Source organism: Vespula pensylvanica, chromosome 12 (genome assembly GCF_014466175.1).
Source record: "Vespula pensylvanica isolate Volc-1 chromosome 12, ASM1446617v1, whole genome shotgun sequence".
Classification (NCBI taxonomy): Eukaryota; Metazoa; Arthropoda; class Insecta; order Hymenoptera; family Vespidae; genus Vespula; species Vespula pensylvanica.
Window position 1 is genome coordinate 3,689,853 of NC_057696.1, and position 12,008 is coordinate 3,701,860.

General features: G+C 32.5%; 1 protein-coding gene and 1 long non-coding RNA gene across 2 annotated transcripts in view; one reads left to right on the forward strand and one right to left on the reverse strand.

Moving 5' to 3' along the window:
* LOC122633412 (NAD(+) hydrolase sarm1) overlaps positions 1-12,008 on the reverse strand; it is an 84,298-nt gene that overhangs the window by 64,171 nt on the left and 8,119 nt on the right. The window lies entirely within an intron of this gene.
* Positions 1,491-12,008, forward strand: part of LOC122633416 — a 16,653-nt gene continuing 6,135 nt past the window's right edge. Inside the window, exons 1-2 of the long non-coding RNA XR_006328109.1 lie at positions 1,491-1,685; positions 1,782-1,940. This is a non-coding gene — a long non-coding RNA (uncharacterized LOC122633416). The remainder of the gene's footprint in view (positions 1,686-1,781; positions 1,941-12,008) is intronic.

The window sequence follows — 12,008 nt, forward strand, 5'->3', positions numbered from 1 at the left end:
TTCACGAAATTACGATATACATTTTGGATATTGTTATTACTATGCGAAAACTATGCGAGAGACGTTGGAAATATATTATTATTAATAGAGTAAAGTTTTAAATCTTTAATCAGAAACGTCGAAGAAGAACCACCCACGACGAGTCAAACTGATGATTACGACGAAGGTGGAATGACTGACACGAGAGGAGAGGCATCTCGTATTTCATTTTCTCTTTTAAATTTCTAGGACGGGTTACTAAAAGTAAACTCGTCTTGAAATGAGACTTCAACGGGACGTCGGCATCTTACTCGACGATGTTTACACTATCGATCGATAGCACTAGAAATATATGCGTATGCGTCTAGTTTCATTTACAGATTATATTTACAGATATTATAAAGAGTATAACAAAAAGATTTTTTTCTTTTCTTTTCTTTCTTTCTTTTCTTTCTTTTTTTTTTTTTATGAATCATTTACACGCTTTAGATATTTCCAAGTGCACGAATTATATATATCTATACATATATAAAAAATCATCTTCAAATTTTATTCGTATAGAATTAAATTGTGTAAATCGATTGGTTCAAGTTTCTAAATATAATAATAATAATAATAATAATAATAATGATGATGATGATGGTGATGATGATGATGATGAAGACGACGACGATGATGATGATGATAATAATGATAATAATTTAATAATAATAATCAAGAGTTAACGTCGTCATTAAATTCTAAAAATATAAACAACGACCAACTCTCTTGGCAACTTCTCGAATCATGTTTTATGTATTTACACGAGTTGCATAATCATTATTCTCTTGACAAGGTCACGATAGATTCGTTCAAATCGGCCATCGTACATTCCCTTCCGCATTACGCTTTGTGTTTCGCTCGTTACAAGTATCGGACAAAAGCAGTATTGAAAGCTGAATGATAAAAACGTGTATACGTATATACTATACTATACTATACACATATACATCGCACATCTTTTTCGCATCTTTTGTCTTCTTTGGGATACCACGTTGTAATTACATTGCTATCACAATCGCCATTTATTACAACAAAGATATTAGAATGACATATCGCGTCTTTGTTATTTTTCTATTCACAACAATCGCGCGTTCGAATGTGTTTAACAAATTGATTGGAATGAAAAACAAAAAAAAAAAAAAAAATAAATAAAATAAAGAAATGAAATAGAGAAAACAAAAAGAAAAAGAAAAAAAAAAAAACAAAACTTTGCAACGAGCGTAAAAAATAATTTGTTTACAAAACTCTTCATTATTACTATTGTTATCATCATCGTCGTCGTCGTAATCATCATATGTTTCTTTCAACAATCGATCTCGAAAGGATTTTTGTGAAAGAAAATAAAATAAAAGGAGAACAATAAATGAATAAATAATTAAATAAAAAAGCAAACGAAGTTTTGTCAATGCGATAATTCGATCGAACAAAAAAAAAAAAAAAAAAAAAAAGAAAAAAGATGGAGACGCATTCCCGTTCGTAAATCTTTTTAACTTCGTCTCTTTCACTATGCTGACTCGATTAATCAACATGATTCGCAGTCGATCGAGTTATAAACGCCGAGTTCGTGCCAGCTGCCTTTGTTCTTCCGAGCATTCCACTTGGATCCGCACGTGCGATTCTTCTAGCTCGACAAAAGTGCCTCTGGAATGTGGGTCAGAAGTAAAGTAACAACTTCTCTCTCTCTCTCTCTTTCTCTCTCTCTCTGTCTCTGTCTTTCTCCCTTTTTCAAACTCCATTAACGCGTTACAATCCAATTTAAGTGGGCAGAGGAATTTTCGAAGTCCAACAACGACCGATCGAGATATCTCAGTAATTTCTTTATCGATTTTACTGAACAACTACATCAGATTCGAAATTCGTTAAAATCATCGATCGACGGACCATCGATGATATTTACAATTACTCGAGTGATATATAAGGTAAGTATTAGAGATCATTTTGATGTCGCGTTAAACGTCTACTTGTTATATTACGTTATGCGATGTGATATGCTATCTGTATACGTGGCTCGTCCAACGTGATACGTTTTATTATTCTTTATTTCTTTTTTGTTATGAGACGAGAAACAGAGAGAGAGAGAGAGAGAGAGAGAGAGAGAGAGAGAGAGAGAGAGAGAGAGAGAGAGAGAGAGAGAGAGAGAGAGAGAGAGAGAGAGAGAGAGAGAGAGAGAAAGAGAGAGAGAGAAAGAAAGACAGAGAGAAAGCGTGTTTGTGCGTATGCAGATGATTCGTATCGTTAACAATAATACAAAGAAAAAATTTGAAGCGTCAACTATCATTGTTCTTTTATGAATCCTTTTTATTATTTTCTTACATTTTTGATCGTAAATATCGCGTATAAATAAATTTATACGCGTATAATAAAATTCGCGTATAAAAATTGATATTAAGAGAGGGAGAGAGATGTCTGATAAGAGAGAGAGAGAGAGAGAGAGATATAAGTTAATTGCAATTTCATGAGTAGCTCGATTAACAAGTAGGACAAAATGTCTGTGAGACACAACAACAAGTAGCTTATGATGGTGCCTAGACGATGACATTAACACGACGCATTACGTAATGTCGACAGAGAGAAAAAGTAATGGGATAAGGAGAAGTAGAAGAAGTAGAAGAAGAAGTAGAAGATATATATATATATATATATATATATATATATATATATATGTATATATATAAGGAACAGAGAGAAGCGGAGATCTAAACGCAGTTTCAAAACGATCGTATGTAGAGTCTCGACTGTCTATCTTCGTTGTCACGAATTAACGACTCTTTCTAGACGTTCCCGGAAGTCCTTGGATAGTTTATCGAAAGAATCGAGTTTACTGAAAGAGAGTAGGCTACACTTGAACGATATTTTAACTAACTATTCGAAGCGGTATATATATATATATGTGTATGTTTGTATGTGTGTACACACACACACATATATATATATGTATGTATGTATAGTGTGTTTTCTTGCCTATTTACGCAACGGCAAAGCAAGATTATGCTTGGCTGCTATGTATGATCGAATTTCTAGTCGAGTCGAATTACTAGTAAATAGTTAGATGCATTGTCGTCGAGTAATGCAATTAATTGTAAAAGGTAAACGAGAAAGTGCAGATTTTCACGTTTGAAAATTTTTATCACTGACGATCGATCGAAACAAACGCAATTTACTCAGAACTAATCGTTGATCCCAATAACAAATGCAATTTCACGTTGGAATCTAATCGCGATTAATCATTGTTCTCGATACAAATACAATTTCGCGTTCCAATCTAGACAGAACTTAATCATTGATCTCAATAATAAATGCAATTTCACATTGGAATTTAATCGTGATTAATCATTGTTCTCGTTATAAACGCAATTTCGCGTTTCAATGCAATCGCAATCAATCGTCGATCTCAATAATAAATGCAATTTCACGTTGCATGATCTGAAAACAAAAAAAAAAATTATAAATTTACATCGCTAGCCAATCGCAATTGTTCGAATTGTTTATTAGAAACTTTTCAATCGTGAAATTTCGTGTATTTTTTTCTTTCCTCTTTTCCCTCTCTTCCTCTCTTCCCTTCTTTTCTTCTATCGATAAACGAATCGTTTTAAAACAATTCGTTACCGTTTCATTTACTAAGATTTTCAATTAAAATATTCGTTCGCCCACGATACGAATATAACTGCAGAAACATAAATTTGGCCCTGAACCAAACGACAGAAGTTACAGACATTATCGTAGCTCGTTATGTAATTGCATTAAGATCGTGGGCGCTAAAAAGGCGTGCTTGATTTTCGATCGATCGACCTTTCGATCGGTGAATCCCTTTTCGAGTGTTAAATAAATTCGATGTAAAAGAAAGACAGAGAGAAAGAGAAAGAGAAAAAGAGAGAGAGAGAGAGAGAGAGAGAGAGAGAGAGAGAAAGAAAAGAAATAAAAAAAGAGAGAAGAAGAAGAAGAAGAAGAAGAAGAAGAAGAAGGGAGGTTAATGACTAAAACGCGAATGTTGCAAGGTCGTTGCGCTTCGAAATTAGACTTGCAAAACATTGGCATGTACCTAACTATCCAGTTTCGAACTCCGATTCCATGGAGTCTTCACGGTAGCCCAATGCTTTCTGTGTGCATTGTAAATTAGCAAGTTAAATTTTTCTTTTTTCTTTTTTCTTTCTTTTCTGTACTCTTTTTCTTTCTAAAATCGAAACTCCATCCTCTCCGTTGTAATCGTAGAAATACATTAGAAATCATTTTTGTTCGTGGAGATTTCTTTGCGAAGTATTTAACTAGAAAAAATATTTTAATTTTTATCGAGGAATATAACGACGAATGATAATTCATATTGTGTAATTTCGACGAGTCCGACGATGAAGAAATAAATTGAAAGAAAGAAAGAAAGAAAGAAAGAAAGAAAGAAAGAATGAATGGAAAAATATAAAGAATAAAATAAAATAAATGAAAATGAAGAGAGAGAGAGAGAGAGAGAGAGAGAGAGAGAGAGAGAGAGAGAGAGAGAGAGAGATCATTCTCAAAGTCGATGTCGAAACTGTCTCATATTACCGGTTGCTCGATCATGCACGTGTTATCGTTTGAAATGCCACTGGCTGGTCCAGTACGCCATTTTTTTTCCACTCGAGTATTAACTTCTAACTCTTATAAATCCCTTTAAGAACGTTCCTAACTGGGTAAACAACTTACTCGAGATTTTTCATTTTTCATTTCGAACGAAATATATCCCTTTTGGATTTTTATTTTTATAATACCTACCTATCTATCTACTTATCTATATATATATATATATATACACATATATCTTTAACGACGAAGATTACCATATAAAGTCAGTGGCATTAGTATTGCAGTTTGATCGCCACGAATGGCACTACGTTTCATTCCATTCCGTTTGAGGAAAATGGAGTTCGTTCGTATAAAAACGTACGTTTCTTTCTTTCCCCTCGTTTTTCCTCTTATCGCGATACCTTGTAACTTTTTTCTCTTTCTTTTTTTCTTCTTAGCCTTGAATTGTTTCATTCGTAGAAAAAAAAAAAAAAGAAGAAAAATAGAAATAAGGAGACACTATTGGACATACAAAAAAATGATTTCATAATTTCATATTAGAGATTGGAAGAAGATGGAGTCGTGTAAATCCATACGTACAGATCGAATTATAACAATTAAGATATATATATATATATATATAAAAGTACTAGATTCTTTTCTAGGTAACTAGAAACAAGCAAACCGATGTGTTCTATGTACCTCATTGATTATTTGAATTTTCGATCGATGTTTCCCTTCATAAAATTCACGATAAACATGACTGCTTCTAACCGAAGATAGCGGAAGTTGGAAGCTCGTAAGATCATGGTTTTAACGTTTCTGTTAGATTCAGTGTGTTCTATACGCGTGAGTGAGGAGAACGAGTTTTAAGAAGGTACTAGGTTAGAGTTAAGAAACGTGTCTAGATTGGTAGCTGACTACTAACCTCGTCGAATCAGAAATGTTTAGGAATTCGATATTTATCGCTTTTAACACGTTGCTAGACTCGCCTTGAGACGAAAAGAGATGAGAACGGAAGTTGTTGAAGTGTGTGTAGGCGCCATACAACGCTTTAGGCCATTCGATTAGATTGCCCCGTACTCGGAGAATATCATTTCAAATTAATAATAATAATTACCAACTATTTCTTTACGTCATTCGGTTATACAATTTCGATCGATAATTAATTTTAATCGTTTCCAACAAAATATCACTTTTCCTCTATTTTTTCTCTCCTTCTTTTTAACTAATAACCTAAAAGTATGTTATTGACGTTACGATTTCTTTCATTCTTTTTATATAATTTTTATTTTGAAATTGGCAAAGATTTTCTTTATACACACATACAAACATACACATATATGTTTGCATGTGCACGTGTGTATATATGTATTGTAACGCGTAAGCACATGTCAGTAGAAAACAGAAAAAGCTACTGGTGCGATCCTTTAAATAGATACACCGTCTTTCCTCGCCGTAGGACGTCGTCTATTTCAGGAGTGCTTCGACTCTCGAAATAAAAGCTCTGACTCATTCCCCTTTATTTGGTGTAGGTGGCCAGGAACAACACGATTCCTTCGTGTCACGAACCGGTCACGTCGTAACACTGCATTCTCTTTCAATTTCTTTCTCTCTTTCTCTCTCCCTCCCTTTCCCTCTTTCTCTCTCTCTCTCTCTCTTACTCTTTTCCTCGATTTTCTTTTACATATACAAAAAATATATATGTGTGTGTGTGTATAAAAAAAAAAAAAAAAAAAAAATTAAACGAGCGGAAAAAAATAGAGGTGTTCCCCTTTGTTCCTTTTTTCCTTATTTTCCTTTACTATTTTTAGATTTTTCTTTCTTTTTGTTTTTTTTTTCTTTACTTCTTTTTTTTTTTTTTTTTTTTTTTTTTTTAAGAGGGAACTCACAACTTCCTGTTAAACTCGACTTTAATCGAGTTCGATCGAATGATAAAGAAGACACGTTCAAACGAAATAAAAAATATCTAAGCGAGAAGAATTAATATAATAAACTTATAACGGGTGATACGCGATTTAATTTTCATCCATCGAATATTCCAAAACAGATAGAATATTGGAATACTTCTTTTTTCTTTCTGTTTTTTATATTTCGAAGACCCGAAATGGAAATCTTTGAGATATCAATACTTTCTTTTCTTTTTCTTTTTTCTTTTTTTTTTTCTTTTTTTTTTTTTTTTTTTTTAATATAAGAACCAGGTTACATTAAGTAAATCGATAAAATTACGCGTACTCGTCGAACCCACGGATAACTCGTTGGAAACGATTTTAACGGACACTTCAAGAAAGTGGAAACATTCGATACGATAAAGTCGAATTGCCTCACCCAGTATAAGTCCCTGTAACGATTGGAAGAGAGTTATAGTGAAGTAAAAGAAAAGTCGTTCCGCCAAGTTTACGGGCACCTGCAAGCCGTGCGTAAGGCCCGATTTGAATAATTGTTATCTAGCAGAACATGGCGCCACGTGGGCGCATCGACGATTTATTCTGCCACTCAAACGATCGCATATCAAATCGCACAAATACGACACTTGATCGACGTCACGATTGTCGATCACGATTTTTCTTCTACCCTTTGAAAATTCTTCTTCAATATTTTATTTCGATTAGATAGAAACTCTCGATACATATTTCGACTTTATAACGGATATACGTATACCTAATGATTTTTCTTCTTTTTCTTTTTTCTTTTTAAACAAATCATAAATCATAAATCTTGTAAGAAGGAGAAAGAGATCGTAAATCTTAATCTCTGAAAAGTAACAAATCAAACGAGTAATTATAAACGTTACGGTAGAATAAATAACCGCATACAGGTTTAGGTATGTACGATTTCGAGAAAAACTAGTCAATCGAAAGGTAAGGAATAGAAAAATTCTACGTAGAAATAGAACCGGGTAACACTATGGGCACGATTATGGGCATTAGAATTCAAGCAGAAAATCATTCTCCTAATCTGCATTTCAACGGTACGATCGATCGATGTTATACGTTATATGCACCATAGAGTAATATGTCTCTTTGTGAGCTCGTTAAAACCTTGTAATTATAATTTATAGCTACGAAGACATTATAGGATTTACCATTAAAAATATACTCTCTAACCAGTGCCATATTTGAAAATTTCCAAAATAATAATCTCAGAAGAGATTTTTAATCTCATAATATTATATATCGTTAATACGTTTATAATCATAAGACAATTTATAATCATGAGAACGATAAGAGAAAATATATATTTTTTAATCGATCGGATTTGCAACATTTTGTTAACAATTTTTTTTCTAACGAATATATAACCTACCTATACATACATACATACATACATACATACATACATACATACATACATACACACATATATATTTTTCTTTTTTTTATTTATAAGAGTGAAATTGAACGGTGGAAGATGGAATAATCGATAATATCGATTAATCGATTCGATCGAGAAAAGCAAACCGGTATTATCGATACTAAAGTCAGAGTGTCGATCATTGAATGAAATTTAAGTGGGTCGCGCATGAATGAAATCGTACAATGCTCTCCGATCGTATGTATAATACATATACATGTGTATGTATTGTGTATATATGTATATATATATATATATACATCTGTATAATATATAAATATATATAAATATATGTACGATTACTGTCACACTCGGTTCCAATAGACACGCGGCCCTTTACGCTTTCAGCCGCATAAAATCGCGTGGGCGAACTCGCGACCGGAAGCGATTTAAGTGATCGCGGCCAACCGGTTGCAAATCTATCCCTAAGATCTTTCAAATTTCCCCCTTTGTCTCTCTCCCCTCGCCATAAACCTCCCCTCCCTTTCTTCTTCCCTACCCCACGACTAAGACCACACCTTTTTTTACACCTTCCTTTTACATTATTTATTTTATCTACACTTTCAAGGTTTCTTTAAGATTATTTTCATGTAGTAAAATAGAATCAAATCAAATCAAATCAAATCAAATCAAATCAAATCGAATCAAAACAATTGAAGTAAAAACAACAAGTGAAATAAAAGTAAAAGAAGAAAAGAAATTAATTTGAAATTATTCCAACGTCCATGTTTTTCAATTATTATTATTATTATTATTATTATTATTATTATTATTATTATTATTATTATTATTATTATTATTATTATTATGAATTTCGAGAGAAAATTTTGTGCAATCACGAAGACTACTTAGATCGAAACATTTTTAATTGTTTACGAATTGTATTAAATTTTATTATTATTGATCGCGAATCTGTTGAAGGTTTGATGAGAAATTTTGCAAAAAAAAAAAAAAAAAAAAGAAAGAAAGGAAATATAAAGAGTAAGGATTTCTAAAGGTAACTTTTGTTTCATCGTACTGTTATAACTATACGATAGATAGATAGATAGATAGATAGATAAATAGATAGATAGATCTATAAATACATAATGTATGTAAGAAAAGTCATCTTTTAGCGCAGTCGAGTCGACTTTAGTCTCGTCTTACGGTAGTCGACAGAATCAGCGATAAGACTGAAGAGAAACAGCTTACTTGTTAATATTCTTCGACGTGGTATAAAAATTCTTCTTACCAAACAACCGAGTGCTGACAGTGCAACAAAGATAATCGAGAATGCAAATCGATTATAATATGGATATGTCGAAAGGAAGATTCCTAAAGATAATCTTTATTATACTATATTTAGATTTATTCTTTACGTGCGAGCATAGATGTGTTTATGTTTGCGTGTATATTTGTTTCTTCTCTTTCCCTTTTCTTAATTTTTTTTCTTTTTTTTTTCTTCTTCTTCTTCTTTTTTAAATTCGTCAGAGATCTTTTTATTGAAAAATTACGATTGTTTCGCAACATCGAACTTCTGCATTCCTACTTTCTATAATACGTTGGCATATCCGATAGATACGATCGAAACGTGGAACGTTTGGTATTTCCTGATTGTGAAACAGACCGGAGGAGGATTCACAAACGCATATCTCCTTTGATGTTAAACGATAGATATTAATTAACGATAATGTCTCATTAAATATCACGAAACGTTAGGAACAAAGCTTTACGCAATATGAATTTAAAAGAAGAATAAAAAAAAAAAAAGAAAGAAAGAAAGAAAAAGAAACAACAACAACAACAACAACAAGAGCTCTAAAGTTTTAACATAAAAATCAAATGTAATCTCGTAAGGTTAAATAACACGTTTCTACGATAATTACTTATCTGTTATTTCGTCATTAATAATCCTTGCCACGATATTAAGAAATATCTCGAACCATTAGTCAAAGAGCTATGATAGCGAAGAAGAAGAAGAAAAAGAAGAAGACGAAGAAAGGAAAAAATGAAAGGTTAAAAAAATAAAAAAAAAATAAAAATAAAAAAATAAAAAAAATCATTATTCGAGATTCTTCTTTGATATTATATCACGTCAGATTATATTACATTATATTATATTATATTATATTATATTATATTATATTATATTATATTATATTATATTATAAAAAAGAACTAGCCTAGTCGAGTAATTCGTGAGAAATGATCTATCCAGTAGGTGAGTCAACGTGAGTTACGAGTTACACCATAACGTCGTATCCTTATATCTTACCTTCCATGAATATACCTCTCTGTCTCTCCTTAATTGGAAAAACACTAGAGATCCCGAAGGCAAACCCTCTCTTCGCTACACTGGCAAATCCACCTTAACGGCGTTATTGTGAAATTATAAGATTTGCTTTGCACTCAAAGAAGCGCGCGAATTGTTCTTTGATAATGAGAGCGTTATTATATGTCATTATGTTAACTACTCGACAACTATTGGCCCGAGACATTAAAAGAGAACGGCGCTCGTAAACAACCAACCACCTAACGTTTTAACATAGATGATGATCGAAAGGCTAAGAGTACTCGTTTCATTTTCATTTTCATTTTTTTCTCTCTCTCTTTCTTCTTTTTTTTTTCTTTTTCTTTTTTTTGTTTTTTATTTTTTTTCCACGATCTTTACGAACGTCTCGCGTGAATAATTTCTTTTATTTCCCTTTTTCTCTCTTTTTCTTCTTTTTTCTTTTATTACTATATTTTTCTTCTTATCGATATCTAAAATTAAACGACATTGATGGCGTGATAAAACGCGTGACAACTTTACAACTTTAAATCATTAAATTCTTCCACACCGGACATTAATCTCAGAGAATGTTGGCCTTTCGGTTATTTCGTTAAGTAAAAAAAAGGTAGAAGAAAGAAATGTTGTAAAGAAAAATTAACTGATTCGTTAATTTGTTAGGCGAACCAACCGATGAGTTGGTATATATATATATATATAATATATATATATATATATGTATGTATGTTTATTGGGAACAACTGGTAAAACATAGTCGAGATTCCTTGGCAAGGTAAATGCATAAGAGTAATAAACGAGTAAGTCTAATGATAGAAAATTCCAATTCGCGTAATCAGTCGTCGACTAGCCGTCGAGCGAACGTTAGAGTAGTGATTGAATTAAGGAAATATGTGGAAAGCGATTACGTCGATATAGTATTGGCTACGATGCACCGTTGACAAAGCTTGAGTTCTTTATTGAATAAAAGAGAAGAAGAAAAAAATATTAAAATCGTTGCTATTATTAACTTGCTATAATATACTATCTACGCGATATTTCAATTCTATATATACATACACATTTCTTTTTTCTAAATCAAATCATACGTTCTATACACGAAAATAACTTTACAAATTAATTTCACGAATATCTCGAAAGAATCAAATCGTATCTATACTTTAATCGACTTCTAATACGTTTCGATCGTAGAAGACGTCTTTCAAAATTTACAAAAAAAAAAAAAATAAAAAAAAAAAAAATAGAGATAGAAAAAAGTTAAAAAAAAATTTGCTAACAAAATGGAGCTTCCTAAGAGTATGAAGAAAGCGGACGAGTGAAAAGAAAAAGAAAAAACAAGAAACAGAAAAAAAAAAGAATTTCAACGTTAGTCGGCCAAGGTTGAGAGTTACGCTCGTAAACGATTCTCTCTCTCTCTCTCTCTCTCTCTCTCTCTCTGCGTAAGTTGCGTAGGTGTCTGCAGATCGAGCTGAGCGATCACTTTTAACTCGAGAAATCGCCCTCGGCTTCTTCTCGTCGCCGATATCTCGCATAATTTACTCGTTTTCAGTGTCGCCCGAGTCTGAGTAGCAAGCACCATTTACTACTCGAGTAATCTTCGTCCGATCATAGCCAGAAGGTTTCCACTTCGACCTTGTTTTCTCTCTCAATTCTCAACAATGTATAATACTACTATTCACGTGGATTCTGGAATTGTAATTGCATCGTAAAATTGAGATCGCAATGCCCCAAGTGGTACATTATCTGCTGATGTTTATACGCTCGTTCTGAATGTTGATAGTAGATCGCGACGAGGAAAAAAGGGGAGAAGAAGCAAGAAAGAAAAAAAAAAAAA